At 39.8% G+C, this 19,576-nt stretch overlaps 1 protein-coding gene and 1 long non-coding RNA gene across 8 annotated transcripts in view; one reads left to right on the top strand and one right to left on the bottom strand.

Annotated features, from left to right (window-relative positions):
• ANKEF1 (ankyrin repeat and EF-hand domain containing 1) overlaps positions 1 to 19,576 on the bottom strand; it is an 89,937-nt gene that overhangs the window by 54,374 nt on the left and 15,987 nt on the right. For 2 of the 7 annotated variants that reach the window (XM_008533977.2, XM_070588829.1), the window contains exon 1: positions 1,978 to 2,349. The exons of 2 other annotated variants lie outside the window; for them this stretch is intronic. The gene's annotated coding sequence lies outside the window, so the exon portion shown is untranslated. Of the gene's footprint in view, positions 1 to 1,977; positions 2,418 to 19,576 lie in introns of those variants that run through there. 3 more of the 7 variants (XM_070588832.1, XM_008533976.2, XM_070588831.1) reach the window with 3 other exon arrangements.
• Positions 7,014 to 12,768, top strand: LOC139078167 (uncharacterized). The gene is made up of 2 exons (XR_011530979.1): positions 7,014 to 7,258; positions 11,737 to 12,768. It is a non-coding gene; the product is annotated as an uncharacterized lncRNA (long non-coding RNA).

Consider the following 19,576-nt stretch of genomic DNA (forward strand, 5'->3'; position numbering starts at 1 on the left):
GTTTCTGGCTTGAGCAACTGGCTACCTGTATCTGAGATGGGGAGCTCAGGATGGGGTCTAGATTAGTCAGGGACTGTAGACAGTTCAGCTTTGGGCATGCTGAGTTAGAATCCACAAGGCAAGAGGGAGTGTGCACAATTCAGGAGAGAGCTCTGAGCCTTATCTACGGGGAGTTATGAGGTTTCCGGTGGTTGCGGGGCAGGCTGAGAGGGACGAAGGCAAGGAGGAGGGTGTTCTCCGTGGGAAGAGGGACCACCACGGTCACATGCGTGCTCTTGTCTCATCCTTTTCTCCCCACTCTTCTGCCTGCCGTTTACTCTTTGTGCTTCCTCCTTTGCTGCTGGGACATCAGCCATCACGTGGCTGTGGCTTCCGTGTCCTGTTCGCGGTAGCCCCTCTCTTCCCTTCTAATCTGTTTATAACGTGTGGTGGACTAGGAAACCAGATAACGCCGCTTGTTAGAACCGTGTGTATAAATAGGCTCTCAATAAATCCTGAGCTGCCCCAGAAGCCATCCATGTGGCCTTTACTGCTTGGCTTGATGACATTTATTTTAGCTGCTATTTATGGCTTGTTTTATTATTATCAACCATATTCTGGTTAGGTGCAGTGTCGTCATACTGCATATGTACGCACGTCATATATGGAATAGGATAAGACGCTTCCAAATTGCTCATTGATTGTACTGCCACATTGTTTGTGCGGACAGACTTCCTAACCAGAGACATCAATGTCATCTCTGACAGCACCCACACCTAACAGAGAATTAGCAGCATGTGGCACTGTCCAATCAAGCCACAGTGATGTAGGCAGCAGTCCACGGGCCAGTGCTATGTCTGGCATCCCTCACAGCTAAAGCCCCGAAATGCTAGGGAGGGATTTTTGCCCTGTGTAATGTCCTTCACGAGTGACCAAGAGCCTCACCCCACTGGAGGAAATAATACAAATTCTGCCCTCTAGTCCTGGGTTCCTCGCAAAGTGTGTAAATTCCTCGCAAATCTCTGATCCTGAGGAGGGTGGCCACACAGACACACACCACATAGACACACATGTACTTTACTTCAGCATGGTCTTGGGGTACCTTGGCACACCCCATCTAACCATCTACATGGACAATCTCAAAAGTGGAGAACAGGATTTCTTGAGGTCCATGTTTGGGGTCTGAATCTGAAATTACAAGAAAATCTGTGTGGTGTGTGTGTGCAGGTGCATTTTTCTCCTGTGAGGAGTGAGCCATAGAGCTCATCAACTTCCCAAAGGAGGCTGTGAGACAAGGGTGCTTTGTTAGAAAGAAGAATGGAGGGAGACAGGCTTGGAACAGCGGAAAGAGTGTAGGATTGGAGGCGGGGAAATCTGTTGTTGTTTGCCATCCTCCTTCCTGCGCATCATTATTTATACAAACTGGTTGGATAAACCTGCACATGTTACCCATCTAGTTTGTGCCTCAGTCTCTTCATTGTGAAATAGGAATAACAATAATACCCAGTTGGTGGGGCTGTGTGAAGAGGAAATGAGATAATCCTTGTAAGGTATTTAGCAGCCTCACTATGAACAAATCAAATGTCCGTGGGTTTCAACTCACCGTAAACCACGGTTTACATTTGGGGGCTTCTTTAGTGTCTCAGTTTTTTTTTCTTTTTTTGTGAGGAAGATTGGCCCTAAGCTAACATCTGTTGCCAATCTTCCTCTTTTTGCTTGAGGGAAGATTGTCCCTGAGCTAATATCTGTGCCAATCTTTCTCTATTTTTTGTGTGACGCCTCCACAGCACGGCTTGAGGAGCGGCACTAGGTCCTGACCGGGATCCGAACCTGCGAACCCGGGGCCAGGGAAGCAGAGGCCTGAACTTAACCACCACGCCACCCGCATGCCGCCTGTCTGATTCAGTTTTAAACCTCAGGAAAATCGGGAAGGTAGGGTGGGTGAGATGTCATTTCAAGGGAAAGAGCAAGCGGCAGAGACCAAGGTGCCAGGCTCACCTCTTATTCGCGGGGGCGATCGGAAGCAGCGGAGGACCCGGCACCGACGCGCGTCGGCCTGTGGGGGCGCCCAGGGGCCGGGCTCTAGGTCTCCGCCGCCTGGCGCCGGCCCCAGCCGCACCTCGGGCTCCGGGAACCCGGCCTGGGCGCCTGGCCACGAACGCTGTCCCTTTGGGCAGAGCAGGCGAGCCGGCGCGCGGGGCAGCAGGGAGTGGGGGGTGTGTCCATGGGCCCCGGGTCGCCAAAGGCAAGCGCGGCCCGGTGAGCGCAGGGGGCGGCGGGGAGCTGCCGAGACAGGGCCGATTGTGAGCTTCGGCCACGCAGGGCCCGGCTGCCCGAGCAACCGCCCCGGGGCGGGGCCGGCTCGTCTCCGCCCGCCGCCCGTCAGCACCTCCAGCGCCCACCCAATGCTGGGGTCTCTGGGAATCCTCCCGTCTTTCATCCTCTTCTCCCACCTCCTGCCCTCATTCAAAACTTAATTAGAAACGTAAAGCTCATATAGTATAAATAAATAAATACTTTTAAAAGTAAAGTTATATGAAAAATATAATAAATTATACAATAAAATGAAAAGCGAATCTACTTGTCAGAGACAACTGCTGTAGATTCTTGTTAATCTTTCCCAAGAATTTTCTTTGCATACTCTAGGATGCATATACGCTCAAAAATATACGCAAATGGGAGCAAATATATCAAGATCATTTTATTTCAGGGCCAACAAATGAGCCCCAACCCTAACACACTCACTTTTGGAGCCAAATTCTGAAAACTTTTATTTGTTTATGTGCATGTAAAACATGCATGCTTTTAAAAATAGCATGCAATAGCGTCTAATTAAAAGCAATAGTTCCCCCACCCCAATCTATTTTATTTTCTACCCGGAGACTCTGTTTAAAAATATTACTAAGGACTTTTTCATGAACACAAAAGAATATGCTATATAAATATGGAAAGTAGGAAGAAACAAAACATACCATGGCTAAAGAAAAAGAAGTCTGCTTCACTGCTGGACTCTGTGTATTTCTTCCCCATACTACATCCTCCCTCTCCTGTCTCCAGAAGTAACGACTATTCTGCATTTTGTATTTATCACCCCTTGTCTGTTGAAATGTGTTGCTTCATGTAAATGCTTCCCTTAAAAAAATGTGTATTTAGTATTGCATATTTTGAGAATTTATAAAAATCGAGTAGAATAGTATGTACTGTTTTGATCATTTTTTTCCTTCCAGTATCTTATTTTTGAAATGTATCTTTGTTGATATGTTTAATTATTGTTCCTTTATCTTAACAGCTGTATACTATTCCATTGTATTATCATTCCACACCCCTTTTAAATCAGTTCTACTATTGATGGACATTTGGGATGTCTCCAGTATTTGCTATTATAAGCAATGCTGCTATGATCGTGCTTGTACGTGTCTTTAGATGCACAAGTTCAGGAGTTTCTCTAGAGTAAATGCCTAGGAGTGGAGTTTCTCGGTCATAGATTATTTATAACATCAAGATAATATTGTCTTGTTTTCCAAGTGTATATGTAGCAATTTAGACTCCCACCAGCAGTATGTGTCCTAGCCAAAACTTGGTTTTGTCACACTTTAAACTTTTTGCCCGTCTAGTGGTGTAAACTGGTATTTCGTGATTTTATTTTGCATGCTCTGATTATTGATTATTTGTCTGAGAGTTTGATTCCTTGGAGATACTCGAGTATAACTTTATTCACCCTCAAGTTCTTCCCACATAACCCTCTTAGATTATTTTAACTGAATCTGGGCACCGTTTCTTGAATTACTCTTTCTTGGTGTGGGCAAAGCCTCACCTTTGAGTTTGATTTATTGACCTAGTGGGGTTTGGCGATGATGAGCAAGTCACTCAGGTTCCTTGGGTCTGAGTTTGTAAAATAGGAATAATAGAAACTGCCTTTACAAGCCATAAAAGAAGTAGGCGTAACAAATAATCTCATCTTGGCTGTGGTGGACAAGCGTGACTGGTTCTTGGGGAAGGCTTCTGTAGATGAAGGGTTCTGAGTCTGTATCACAGGTCAGTGACGGAGTTTTGCAATGATAGTCTTCCTCATTTTGGAGACAAAGTTGATGTCAATGGCAGCACTATTTAACTGTGGAAAAAGTGCCTAAAGTTATTTGAGGATTTGGTAAATTTTGGAAGAAACATCTAGAAGACTGAAGGGAATAGATTAGTAATGTGTAAACTGTGCTTGGATTTGTCAGAACTGTTAATGCAAATATTTTGAATAGAAGTTGGGTAAACCTTTGTAGTTGAATGAGACCCTGGAAATAAGCAAAGCAGTCTGACTCACTCTCCCAACTTGATTTTAGGGAAATTTTTTCCCTGAAAGGCTACTCTCTAGTTTTATAAAAACTCTTTGATTTTATGAGCAGGTAGCTGCTGCTGAAAAGTAACTTCACAATGATGATCATATTTGATTTCAAACTTTTTGTAGCCCGGGGAGGCAAGTTATGCCAAGCTACTTAAATACTAGCTTCCTGTTAATGAGGGGGCAGGCATAACATGGGTAAAATTTTAGAAATCCCACAGATTAGTAAATAGACACAACCTTTCCCCTCTTTCGCCAGAGATCTTAAAAACACTGCAGAGTTCTTAACTTGAACTTTATTTTATTTTGCCCTAAGCCATTTGGCAGTACAGCTGTCAGAACTTGGGCAACACAATGAAAAAACAGGAGAAAAGAGCATCAACAGTTCTATTGCTTAAAATAAAGTTAATTGAAAAGCGACAGAAAAGTTTATGTAGTTTTTACCAACACGAACTCGGAGCCAGACTGATGGTTGGGATACGTTCTCCACCGTTAATCTAACTTGTGCTTCCATCTTTATCTGGTATTAAGTAAAATTTTATCTTTAAGTTACAGCTATGCAAAAAGGTTGTACATTTACAACTTCTTACAGTCTCAGGCTTTCTGCAAAATGCTTGGTAAATAAAAGTGGTTCTATTGAATAGCTTCACACCTCTTTATAAAAATTGGCATTAAAATCCAGTAATAAACTTTAGCTACCAGAGCCCTTAAATTCTTATTTACTAGCTGAAAGGCAGCCCATAGAGTAGTTGTTTCATAGCAATAACGATATTAATTAATTTAAGTGTGAAAATAAGGGAAATATGAATAAGTAACTGGTATGGCATTCCAGTGAGTGATGGTATATTTAATTGGAAATAAAACTTGTTGAATCATTATGGATCATTTTGTAAGACTGAGGCAAAGTTAATAGCATTTGTTGTTCTTGTTATCTTCACAAATACTTACAAAATTCATCTCTTATAATGCCCATGAGTTAGTATTTTTTCCCTCTAAAAGTACGTAAATCTTTTAGGCTGCCTCTGTGTTTTGAGGAAGGCTATTTGCTATTTTGCACTGCATATTTATTTTGAAAATTATGTATTGTACAAGTAAATGATGGATTGATAACAGATATTTACTTGTTTCTTTCCACAAGGAAAATGAAAATGTGTCAAATAGCTTTGAAATGGGAAATAAATAGTTGACAACATAGAGCACTGCTTACTACTTCCATTAAGGACTTTCGTATCGATTCTTTTATATTGTAGCAATTACAAAACACCTCTCGAATGGATGAATGTTGAGCAACCACTCCTTTAGAACATGAGCAGTTTGCAGATAAATCGATTTACATGAGGATCTGTACTTTTCTCTGGCTTACAGTAAAGCCTTCTAAGATCACATGGGAAAATTTTTGTGAATCTGAAATAAACACCTCAAAAGTTCTCTTGCTCCTGAGGATGTTTTCAGTATTTGTAGGCTACTGTCATATTATTCAGATTTCCTGTATACTTGGCTATTTTTAAATTTACTGTATCAGTCTAATTCTTAGAATATATTAAATCTCTCACAGTAAGTATACTTTTTATCAAGTTCTTCTTATATCTCTAGTAATTTTTAGTGCCATACTGTTTGTGCATATAGATTTACGACATCTGATTCCTGGCTTTTGCTTTTTATTGTTACATAATGTCTCTCCTTTTCTTAGGTAGCAGCCATAACTTTTAATTCATCCTGGTCTAATATTAATTTCTTTTTGTTTGCCTTGCCGCCAATCTCTTATTTTTAAACTTTGATTATCAATTTGTTTACAAGTATGTTTCTTGTAAATGCTAAATAGCTAGACTTTTCTACTATTTAATCCAATCTGTTGATGAGATAATCTAATCTATCAACATTTAGTGTAACAAGTGATATACTTGATTATAGTCTTTAATCTTATTTATTGGTGATTATTTAGTTTACTCTGCCATGACCTCTTTTTTCCTTATTTTTCTGGTTTGCTCGAATTCCTCCTTATTAACTTGGGAAACCTGATGAACTTTTCCATTTTAATTTTTCCATTAGTAATCACCCTCCACTTTCAGGCACTAATAATCTATTTTTTCATTTTATAAGAATAAGAGAGCTTTTCCCCACTTATCTCCAGAAGCTCTGTTCTCCCAATGCTTTCCCCAATCTGAAAAGAACACCTTCATTTCCCCACTTTACTCCTCCACTCTAAGATCTTGGGGATGATTTTACATCTCTCCAAAGAGTTGGTTCCAACTCTTGAGTTTCACCAAGATGATTTAGAACTTCTAATTCCAGACAATTATTATACCATCACTGGCAGTATGAGTCTTCCATGTCAATGCCTATGACACATTCCCTTTTTCATTGAAAGGCAGTTTCACTTGTAGTGATGAGCTTGGGCACTTGAGTCAGACTACGTGGTCTTGTGTCTCAGCTCCCCTGCCAGCTAACCATAGAAACTCGGGCAAGTTAAATAACTTTTTTGTGCTTCAATGTAAAGAATAACAACACTGTGGTAGTTTAAAATGTCCACACGTTCTTTGCTCCTTCCCTCAAAAAAGTGGAGCCTAATTCCCCTCCCCTTGCTTGTATGCTGGATTTAGTCTCTTGCTTCTAATGACTAGAATAAAGTGAAGGTTACGGTGTGTCACATCTGAGATGAGATCATAAAAGATATTGTGGGTTATGAATCTCTCTCAGAATGTTCACTCTGAGGGTTCCAGCTGCTATGTCATAAGGACACTCAGGCAACCCCTTGGAGAGGCCCATGGGAGGAGGAACTGAGGCCTCCAGCCAACAGTCCTGTGAGTGAGTCCTCTAGGAAGCGGATCCTTCAGCTGTAGTGAAACCTTCAGGTGCCTGCAGACCTGGCTGACATCTGGACTTCATCCCTCGGAGAGACCCTAAGCCAGCACCAGTGTTCCCAGATTCTTGACCCACAAAATGTGTGAAGTAATGACTGTTTGTTGTGTTAAGCCACTAAATTTGGGGGTAATTTGTTATATAGCAAAAGATAACTAATACACTCACTTCCCAGGGTTGTGATTTGGAATGAATAAGATAGAGCACGTAAAGAACTTCGCTGTTATTTTTATTATCTGATCCAACAGCTTGTGTTGAAAGATTCTTTCCTCATCCCCCTTTTTTCTTCATTTCCCTATCTTGACACTTCTGTCTGGGTCATTTGTTTGCAGTTAGAGTTTTGTCTCCAGGATTTTCCACAGTGGGCTTCATGGATGCCGGATTCTCTGAATCTTTGTATAGCTGCCCATATCTTTATTCCACCCTGACCAGTGAATGGTATCTTGATTGTGTGTTGAATTTTTAGGGTAGGTCCTTTCCCCTCAGCACTCTATAAATGTTATTCCACTACCTTCCAGCTTCTCCTATTTTCTTCTAGTAGATAGTTATTCTACTGTCATCTAGCAGATGATGTCTGTCACTAGATAGCTTTTCCTTTTTACTTTGTATGTGAATTATTTTTTTCCTTAAAGTTTGTGGTATTTTCCCCTTCCTTCTCTAAATTTTGGAATATAACCAGGATATATTTAGGTTGGTATCTTTTCTTATCAATTCTGCCTGGAATTCAGGAAGATATTTCAATCTGCAGACTTTGGTCTTCAGCTCAGAATAAATGTTATTTTATCATTTGTTTAATTGTTGCCTCTAGTTTCTGTGGACACTGAAAGCCCAAAAACTGGTAAGGCAGTGCTTCTAAAACTTTACAATGCATAGGAATTACCTAGGAATCTTGTTAAAATGCAGATTTAGAGTACCTGGAAGGCTGGTACCTGCCAACGAAGGGCATTCTGTTGCAAGAAGGTAAGTTAGTAATAAAATATATGTGTGTAAAGTTACTTATAATACACACTTATGATATACATCAGGCTTTTTTCTCTTCAAGATCATACCTTAGCCTAGATGACCCATGGCTAGGATAAATGGAGACTGTCACAAAATGATTGATTTGTTCCTCTCTCACTCCCAACCATGCCACAGGAGGTACAAATAGGAGGTGGGGGAGAGAGAAATAATCTGGAGGAGCCAGAGTTTAGGCAAGATAGTTTGGTGCCTGAACACTTCCTAAATTCAAGTGGTCAGGCAGAGCAGAGGCCTGAACATAAGACTTTTTGAAGTTTGCATGGATGCCGGACCATATTGATGGTACCTCTGTCTCATCTGGAGATACTGAAGGCAGGAGATGTCATGCAGGATCTGAGCCAACAGGACATGATGTGGTTGCAGGGTAAACAGAATCACCCACCCTCTCTTCATTCCCCTAAGGTCTCAGAGGGCAGCAAATATGATCCCACAAGTTTCTGCATTTCCAAATGGGAGATCTCTAAGATCAGCTGAGGGGCAGAGGCTGTGAGCTAGCCTGATAGTGACAATGGAATAATGGGACACACCCCATAAAGGGCGTGTGCATGATCTGTGGGATCCAAAGGAAATTGCAGCTGAGATAAGGCTGGCGGTCCAGCTATTTTGAAGCCAGCACATCAGTAATAACTAAAAAATCAGACACTCCCTATCTGCCCAGCACCTGGGCAGGACAAGCTGATGACTCCAGGAGTATAAGACAGCATGGGCCAACTCTTTCCACCAAGAAACCATCAGTCACCATCACTCATCCAAGCAGATTCTATTTTCTCCCTTTCCTCTGTTCTCCTTCCCACCAGCACACACCAGTGATGAACAATGTGCTAATACTGATAGTACCTGGATTTCATTGACTAATTACTTGTGACAGCTATTATAATAACAGAATTAGACATAAAATCCTAGATTGGACTAGATTATTGAAGAGGAAAATAATTTTCCCATCACCAAGTGAGAATGGGACCTTTACAAAGAATCGTATAATTGGTTATGAAAAGGGTGACTACGTATCAATGGTTTGAGGGACAACCTGGTTTACACCTTGTGTTCAAGCTTCATCATTAGGAAGTACTGTAACCATCTGACCACAGGGAACAAGCCTCAGGATAAAAGCCACCAGCTAGGGCTAGCAGAATGAATTCCAAGAACTTGCGAACTTTAATTAACTTGAATTAATTTGAACCTGCCCTACCTCTGACTTCATACTAAATGAGATAATAATTCCTCCAATTTTTAAGCCATTTTGAGATGTCTCTTACAGCCACAAACATCCTAACTGCATAGCATCATTTGATACCCAACCAATGTTCATCAACATTTGATACATTTGTTAAATAAATCTTTTGATGTCTATCTCTTCTATGTAATGTAAATATCATCTGAATATCCATCCAAAAATTATAGCTGGTCTGTAAAACTAATATATGGCCTACATTAATTGATAATTATTCCTTCTCAAACTTCTTGTACTATTCCATATATAAGCAGAGTAAACCTACATTGTTATGTTAACTAGACAAAGCATAGCTGTGAAACCAGGAAGTTACTGTTCATTGTACATTTATTTCAATTACAGAAAGAGCTAAAACCTTTCTCTCCTATTTAACACTTCTCTAGAAAAGCAATTGAAATAAACTGGTACAATTCTAAAACGATTTGCACACTATGTAGACCAGAGTATGAGGACGTACCTACAGAAAATAAAGGCACAATTGTTCTAGAAATTAGATCTTCATGAAAAAACAAACTTAAATGATTGACTAACCTCAAGCTGATTAGATATTTTTATTAAATGCATCCTTAGCCAGTGCTTCTTTTCATGGCTGCAATAATTAAAATATATTACATATTCAAATCAGTAATTGAATTTGGTAAAAGAACATGCTCAGCTCTGTGAAGACTTGAATAAACAGAATTCAAGTACCATTTCTTCGTACTTCATAGCACTTGCCTCATCTTAGTTTAGTGACTGCTCTGTCTTGTACTACAGGAAGATTTTATTTTCACTTCGTTTTAGACTATTCATAGGTTCATATAGGTGGGTCATAGGCTGCATCTAGGTATGAAATGGACTGGGAGTTTGTTAACTACACAAGATGAGAGGTAGTAGAGACACAGTCCAATTCGTTTTGCATGCTTTCGGTCATATTTCCCACTGCTCTGTCTGGATTTGCCAGTAAGATCCGTGACATTATTTTCATTTCATATGACTAAGCAGTAAAATGATTATTGCATTGAGAATTTTGTTTGTTTCTCTGTGCTAAGTTCTTAAAATAACTCGTGTTCAAAACAGTGAAGGAAGACTTCTTTTTATAAAACAGTTTGGAAAGGAAATTATTACTGTGTTTTATGTTGCTATTCTCAATATTTTAATGATTTTAAAGTATCTTTCAAACATTTTAGGAAGATCATTTAGGAAAAAGGTAGAAATAATACATTCATATTGTGTTAAACCGTGACCATTTTTTTTTCTCTTGAATTCCTTTTGAAATTATCCTTACGCATCTGGTGGTACAGAAAGATGAATCCAATAGAGTAATATAATGGGGCAATATGAATTTGTGTTCTAGTTCCTGTTAGTTGCATCCTTGTTTGAGTCACATTTAGAAGAGATCCGACCATGACACAAAGCCAAGACAGCAGATAAGGGTGATGGCAGATAACAAGATTTAGATCTCGGTCTTCAGTGCATTATCATTTAACTTTCATTGGCATCACAGCAATTCACTCTTCATTCATTTTTTCCAGAGAGTTTTGAATAATTGAACAATTTTAAACATAATCTTCTGTGCAAAAGGATATTTATTCATTGACTCACTCATTTAAGAAATCATTATTAAGTACCTATTATACGCCAGGCACTGTTCTAGACACTGGAGATACAGCAGTGAACAAAAGAAATAAATTCTCAATTCTTGTGGAGCTCATATACTAGTAGGGGGCAAGCAATATATGCAAACCAACAAACAGAAAAACATACAATAAGTCAGGAAATGATAGGTGCTATGAAGAAATGTAAACAATGGTAAAGGTCACATCAAATGCTGAGTGGGTACTGATATATACAGGTTGACAAGAGAAGGCCTCGCTGAAGAAGTGACATTTGAGAAGTGAGGAAGTGGGCCCAGTGGATTCTAAGGGAAGAATATTCCTAATAGAGGTAATAGTAAGTCCAAGATTCATCTTCTTGGCAGGTCAATAAAACAGAAGGAGTGTGCTATGGCTGGAACACAGTGTGTGGGGGTGAGAGATGGCCACCTCATATAGGTGATAAGATAAGGACTTTGGCTTCTAACCTGACAGGGGACATCATTGGAGGGATTTGAGCAGAGCAATGGTAGGATTTTACTTAGGATTTAAAAGGATTGCTCTGGTTGCTCTGTGGAGAAGAGATTTGGAAGGCAGCAAAAGTAGAAGTAGGGAGAGAAGTTAGGTAAATGCAAATACCCAGATGAGAATTGATGTCTTAGACTAGGACGGTACGGCAGATTGATTTCATTTGATGGGCTCAATTAACGGCCTTCCCGTTTCTTCTTTTCTCTTGAGCCTAGCTTGCCTCCTGGAAGATGACAAACCATGTGGAACAGAGCCAATCCTGCCAGCTGAGGCCAATTTACATCAGCCAACTGGCAGCTTCTCATCATGTAATTGAGCCCCAGTCAAGACCAGAAGAGCTGCCTAACTAAGCTGAGCGAGACTGGCAGAACTTCTCAACTCATAAACTCACAAATTTAGGGGTAGTTGTGACACAGAATTATGGCTTTATTGTATGCACTGTATTTATTGTACTGCATTATACAGATGGCAATCAAGGAGATGGTGAAAAGTCAGTGGATTCTGAGTATCTACAGATAGAAGAACCAATTGGCTGAGTGAGAGAAGTTGCATGACTCCAAGGTTCTGCCCTGGACCACTAGAAAAATGAATATGGATAATAGAGGTGGATATTGAATCCAAATTGAATCTTTGGTCAATATATTGTGACACATTCAAATGAAAATCATAACATAAAAATTGTCCCGAATGTATATAGTTTTGTAAAGTAGTTCTGCTCTTCCTGAAGGGAAAACTAAAAAATAAGCATGACTTTGGCTAGAGACACAGAGAAATAGAAAACCTGCTTCTCATAGTCATTCTGCTAGAGGAAATATATCAAAGTCATGCAGCCCAATTGTTTAATTTAATAACCAGAATTTGGATAAATATTTCTCCATCACTTGTGGAACTGGACTCTGGTAGATGCTGACCCTTTACCTGACTAGTGCATGCCCCCCAGCTGCTGTGACTGCTACTGCTAATAGCTCGCAGTTGCCCATTCTGAGCACTGCCTTGAGCCGGTGGGGCCCGCATCCCAGGAGATGCCCAGGAGGATGCAATCCACCACTCATGCATCAAATGAGCAGTGCAGGGTTAACAGCTGGTGCCATTCACACTCCAGAGCTCCTCCTGTGATCAGGCTGAGGCTAGATTTCAGTTACATCCCTGTGGCTGCTTAGCTCCCTTCCCTGGCGCTCTTCTGCTTTCCTCAGTCTCTTACAGGTCTCCCCTGAGAGCATTCCCTCAATAAATCGCTTGAACAAGAATCTCTGTTTCGTGCTTTGTTTCAAGGGAAACTGAAATAAGACACAAGGCATCAGTCAAATTGCCAAGTACTCCTAGGCTATTGCTATCATAGGAAGACAAGTATTTTTATTATTTTTTATGTTCAGACAACTGACTTTATTGTCAGGACACATGAGCATATCATCAGTCTCATGGACATGTTGAAGAAACATGCAATGCGATGTTTTCTATGTTTAATTGAATGATACCAGAGAAAGAAACCATCTTTACAGTTTTCTGAAAATAGATTTTATTTATCAAGGCAATAATTGTTAGCAGAAATCTTAGAATGTTTATTACATCGTAAATTGTTAGTAACTTGGACTGATGGAAAAAGTTAACCTGAATTAACGGTAAAGAAATGCAAGTATTAAATGTCCCTAGCTTGGTGGCTTTTTACCAAAATGTTCACTTCATCTTTGGAAAGCATCGTGTTAGCAGCCTTTTGTACAAATATGGTAATTTGCACATTGATTTTTTATAAAATGATTGATGTGAAATTTGGAAAAAAAGAAAATGAGTATTAAATATACAGAAAAGGATTAATTTGAAGAAGACTTACATGTAAATATCATTTTAACCAACTCCATGGGATTCCTAAGTTCTTTAAACTGTATTTTGTTTAATTTGTTTTATCAACAATTGTTTGCTAAAAATATATCACTAGAGAGAATATACTGTTATGATTATAAATGTTGTGTTGAATTTGACCTGTAGCTGCATCTATGTATAAAAATGTTAGACCTCACAGACTCCATTCTGAATCATACTTTGTATTATTTATGACTGACTCTGAAATATATAGTCCATAAAATTAAATGGTATATTTGGACATGATAGAAATTTAGAATTATCTGATGTACAGCCAAAAGAGTGAGATGCTAGAGAAATCTAGTCCAATTCCTACCTTATTCAGTTGGGGAAACTGTAAGTTAGAAAGATTAACTGATTATTCCAAAGTCACGGAGGTAATTAGTGTCATATCTGGAACCAGAAAGCAAAACAGGGTCTAATAAACATATTTAGTATAAGATATAACTGTTTAATTGTAGCTATTATTGAAAAAAAGAACAAAAAATACATTGAGAATGAAATGGAGAACTGACAATTATTTCAAATGGCTTACATCCACATAATTCAGACAGAAGCCAACATTGTAGTTTACTCATAAATTAAATGGATATTTAATAATAGTTTTCCATTGCATAGGAATTAACACAGAAAATCCTAGTTATATTATCTAGTTGCTTCCTCTTATTTAAAATCATTTAATTTACTCAGTAAGGTAGTATCTTTGGTCCTTCTGCCATTTTCTGTAACTATGATGTCTCAAGTCACTTACTGGAGAGCCAGCAGCTATATGGGACAGAATTGGGCAGTGTTGTGTGGAATGTCACTTGGGTTGAGTTTGTTGAATACAGCAGCACTTCTCAAACTGTTAACATGTGTAAGAATCATCTAGAGGTCTTGCTAAAAATGCAGATTTCAAAATGCCAGGCCACAAAAATGACATTAAGAAACAATTCCATTTACAATAGCATCAAAAAGGATAATACATTTGGGAAAAAGTTAACAAAAAAACATGCAAGACTTGTAACTGAAAACTACAAAACATTGTTGACAGAAATAAAAGAAGATCTAAATAAGTGGTAAGGAATCCCATGTTCATGGATTGAAAGACTTAATATTGTTAAGATGCCAATACTCCCCAAATTGATCTACAGATTCAAAACAATCCTTACCAAAATCCCAGCTATCTTTTTTGCAGAAATTGACAAGCTCTTTCAAAAATGCATATGCAATTCAAGGGACCCAGGATGGCCAAAATAATCCAAAATTGAACCTCTACCTCACAACTTATACAAAAAATTAACTCAAAATGATCAAAGACCTAAATATAAGAGATAAAACTATACAACTCTTAGCAAAAACCTAAGAATAGATCTTCATGACCTTGGATTAGGCAATGGTTTCCTAGTTATGGCATCTAAAGTGAAAGCAACCGAAGAAAAGATAAAGTATGTTTTCATAAAAACGTGTGCATTCACTATCAAGAAAGTGAAAAGACAACCCATGGAATGGGAGAAAATATTTGCGAGTCATGTATCTGATAAGGTTCTAGTATCCAGAATTTATAAAGAACTCCTACAACTCAACAATAAAAGACAAGTGACCCAATTAAAAATGGCCAAAGGATTTGAATTTTCTTCTCCAAAGAAGATACACAAATGGCCAAGAAGCACATAAAAGAAGGTCAACATCATTAGTTACTAGGAAGTGCAAATCAAAATCACAATGAAATACCACTTCATACCCACTGGGATGGCTATAATCAAAACATGGACAGAAAGAAGTGTGGGTGAGGATATGGAGAAATTGGCCTGTTATACATTGCTGATAGGAATATGAAATGGGGCAGCTGCCTTGAAAATAAGTTTAGCAGTTTCTCAAAAACTTAAACTGCCATATGACCTAGCAATTCCACTCATAGGTATGTATCCAAGAAAACTGAAAACATATTTACACAGAAGCTTCTTCACAAGTGTTCTACATGAGTGTTCATAGTAGCCAAAAGATGGAAACAACCCAAACAGTCACCAACTGGTAAATGGACAAACAAAATGTGGTTTATCTATAAAATAAAATATGATTCAGTTATAAAAAGGAATAAAGTACCGACACATACTATAATAGGGCTAAACTTTAAAAACATTATTTTAAGTGAGAAAAGCCAGACACAAAAGCCAAATATTACAGGATTCCATTTATATGAAATGTCCGGAATAGGCAAATTCATGGGGACAACAAATTAGTGGTTGTCTAGGGGATAGAGGAGGAGAAAACGAGAAGTGACTGCTAATGGGCCCAGGATTTCTTTTTGGAATAATGAAGATCTCTGGAACTAGAAGTGTTGATAGTTGCACAATGTCATGAACACACTAAAAAACCTGCCGAATTGTACACTTTAAAAGGATGAATTTGATGGTATGTGAATTACATAAATGAAAGCTTGCGGTGGGGCCTGGAATTCTGATTTTCTAAAGTTCCTGGGTAACACTCATGCTCCTGGTTCACAAATCACACTGGGATAACAAGGGTTTGGAGAACTCCTTCCAAGGTCTGGGTGGGGCATATAGCATTTTGCTTCTGCACCTGATATTAGTGATGTGTAGTTGTTTTTTGCTGGAAAGGGAAGTCCTCTTATATTTCCACTGTTAAAGTAGTAACTCGGAACAACAGATCTTGGGTCAACGTGTGATATATATATCTCACAAAGTGACATAGACCTGCCTCCTTAAGATGGTATGTAGGCCACACATCCTAGCACACCACCCACTCCTGCCCTCTGAGGGTCAATCAGAGTGGGTTCTGGCAGAATGCGCATGAGGGATTTTGCATCTGGGAAACTAGACACCATGTTGAGAACTGTATCAAGCAGGACTCTACCATGGAAGCTAACAGTTCAAAGTGTAACCGAAAGTTCGGTCTCTGAACCCGATGCCAATCCAAATCACGAGAACAGAGTCTTGAGTGGAAGAGGAAAGGTTTTTACTATGCCAGGCACAGGGAGCAAAGCAAGGGCTCATGCCTCAAAAATTGCTAGCTCCCCGATGAGGAATGGGTAGGGATTTTTATTTGGGGTTTCGGGTAGGGGAGGGGGGAACATGTAGCTTGTGCAGCTCGGTGCTTTCCCTCCAGCCTGCGTTTGGCCTTGAGAGGCTGCTTGCAGCAAGGCGGGGGGAGGGTGAGATAGGAGGATGGCAGGTGGGCATCCTTCGCCGTTGTCTCATCTTCTTGTTTGAGGCAGGTTTGAGTGCTGGGAGTCGAGGAGTTGAGGTCTGGGAAGCCTCCGCTCCTTGATACTCTTGAGACAGCGTCTTTCCTGGCAAACTCAAGGACACAGGATTAGCTAAACTTTAGTGTGCCTCCAACTCCAGGCCACCTGGGCTTTTAACAATTTGTAACTCCCATTTAGTTGTAAAGCTCAAAGAGTCCAAGTTTAAAGAAACAGGTATTTACATATGTGTGGAGCTAGAGAAGCAGGAAAGGGGGTGGTGGGTTTTAGTTTTAACCCCGTATACGCTGGGTTCAATGTGGGGAACTGATATCAGGGCTGATGTTAAGAGCCTGTAACAAAAGTATTTAACACAGAGACAATTCTACTGGCGATTGGTTGCACAGGTACTGAGTAAACTGAGATGCCAAATGGGATGATGATATAGCCCAGAATTTACTAACAGTATAAAACAGTATACTAACACTCCTTGACTGGAGGGTCAAAGGAAAGAGGCTATATTAACAAAATCTATGGGCCAGGTCATACCTAGGAAATTGAAAGCACAGTGAGTCTGTCTCACTGTCTGACAGGAGCTAGAGACACAGAGGGGACACAGCTGGAGGCACCACACAGGCCAAAAGAGAGGGGGAGAAACACCCTGCCTTCTCCCTTTCTCCCACCCTCCGTGTCAGTGCAAGCCACTATAACAAAAATACCATAGACTGTGTGGCTTACACGACAATTCTGCAGACTGGGAAGTCTAAGATTATGGTGTGGGTCCATTTGGTTGCTAGTGAGAGCCCTCTTCCTGGCTTCCAAACAGATGCCTTCCTGCTGTATCCTCACCTAGCAGGAAGAAAGCTCGTCTCTCTCCTGCCTCTTCTTATAACGGCACTAATCCCATTTATGAAGGCTCCACTCTTATGACCTAATTATCTCCCAAAGCCCCACCTTAAAATACTATCACATTGTGAATTAGGACTTCAATATATGAATTTTGAAGGGACACAAATATTCACTCCATAGTACTCCAGGATCCCCGGAAAGGCCTCCCACTAGCTGCAGACCATTGAAAACCAGCGGACAGGAGCCTGAAAACGACAGCCTATGAGAATCAGCCTTCTCAAATGCACAGAAGGAGGGAAGGAGAGAATGAAGTGGAGTGAAAATGGACCAAAGTGGAATAAGAACTTAAACGAAGTGTAAAATTGTAATTTATCATCATAAATGCCAAGGAGTGACAAAAACAAAAGGTCTGGTTGAAAAGCTATTACCCTCCATGCTTCCCAACTTTGGCTGCACATTAGAATCACCTGAGAAGGTTTTTTAACTCCCCTGCCAAGGCTGCACCCCAGACTAATTACATCATAATCTCTGGGGGTGGGCCCCAAGCATCAATGTTTTTTAAACCACCCAGGAGATTCCAACACTCAGCCAAGGTTAAGAATCACTACTCTAGAAAAAGAGGTTGGGCAGATAATATTTCATGTAGCTTACTATTAGGAATTATGATAAAAGGGGGCATCATTTTTCTATTAGCCTTGTATTGCAGTAGCAAAATAACTCAAGCACGAGAAGAAAGGAGGGAAATAAGAAGGACAGACAAGGAAACTTCATAAATGGGGTCATTTTTATAGTAAATGTAACACTTTAGAAAGACGTCTAGGAGAGGAAAACATTGAGTGGGCAATCTTGATCAGAAGGGGCTCTTAAAAGGGAGGGTCTGATTAGGGAATAGGAAAGCATCAACATTAGCAAGTGGAACTGAGAGAAGTTAAGGTCATAAATCCAAGAGAAATTAGACAAATCAGCTGGACACTGCCGATAGAGCTGCAAAAAAGAAAAGAGGCAGGACTGGGGTTGGGGTTGCATTATTTTGACCACAAACTGAGAGGATCCAAAAGCACAACAGAAAAACTAGAGGTAGGATTCAGTCAATAAGCACAATGCTTGTGCCACTTCTGGTTGCCCAGGCAACAGGAGCCCTTTCCTCATGCTAATGACAGTATAATAAGGAAAACTACATGCAAATATAGTCACGAATAATTAGAGGTGGAGTCACACATGTCCAGGGAGCTTCCTTTGGGAAAGGCTAGGTAGGAATTGGGGTGGGATTTGGGTGAGAGGTTGATGTATTTGATTTACATGTGAAAGCAGGAAGTTGAGGTCTCTGTAGATGGTGATGGGAACACAGGTGGCTACTTCTCCCTGTCCTGTCTTGATGCACTGTGCAGTTCACGGGGGAATGAAAATCCAGACAGCCACGCCCAGGCTGGCTCTCCACTCAGGAAGTGGAAACACTGATTTTTGATGTAGGAGGAAAAATCACAATTTACAAAGTTCACCCTGCCCTTCTTGAAATATGTAAATGCTGTTTTTTGTTTTGTTTTTACGCAGTTGTCCTGTCTCCCTAGTTACTGAAAAGTTCTAGTTTTATGTTTAACATTTTAGCATCTTTTAATATTGTGAAAGGTTTATCTTCACAAATTATCTTTGATGTTTGAAGATACTTTCAAGTACTTTTCACATATTAGGAAAGAAATTTAAATAAAATATTTTACTTCTTAAAGTTTCTTTTTCAGTGATTAAAGCAGAAATCAAGATGCTTAATGTTTTAGAACAATGCTTCTCAAACTTTCTTATGCACAAGAATCGCCTGGGGATCTTGTTACAGATTCTGCTCGTCTGAGGTGGGGCCTGAGATGCTGCATTTCCTACCAGGTTCCCAGATCCTGCCATTGCTGCTGGTCCAAGGACCTCACCTTGAGTAGCAAGATTTTAATCCATCATAGTAGTTGCTGGGAAATATAAATGGTAATTTGGTAGTTAAATTAACCAAATATAATGTTTTCGTTTCATGAAATTTTTCCATTTCTGGAAACAATTTTTGTCAGATTTTTCTTTTCTACATTACACAAGTAATGCATAGTTATAAAAAATTTACCAATTATAGATATAAATGTAATAAAAGCAAAAATCCATCTTCATTCTCCATCTTTCTCCTCCCTCAA

Source organism: Equus przewalskii, chromosome 21, assembly GCF_037783145.1.
Source record: "Equus przewalskii isolate Varuska chromosome 21, EquPr2, whole genome shotgun sequence".
Classification (NCBI taxonomy): domain Eukaryota; kingdom Metazoa; phylum Chordata; class Mammalia; order Perissodactyla; family Equidae; genus Equus; species Equus przewalskii.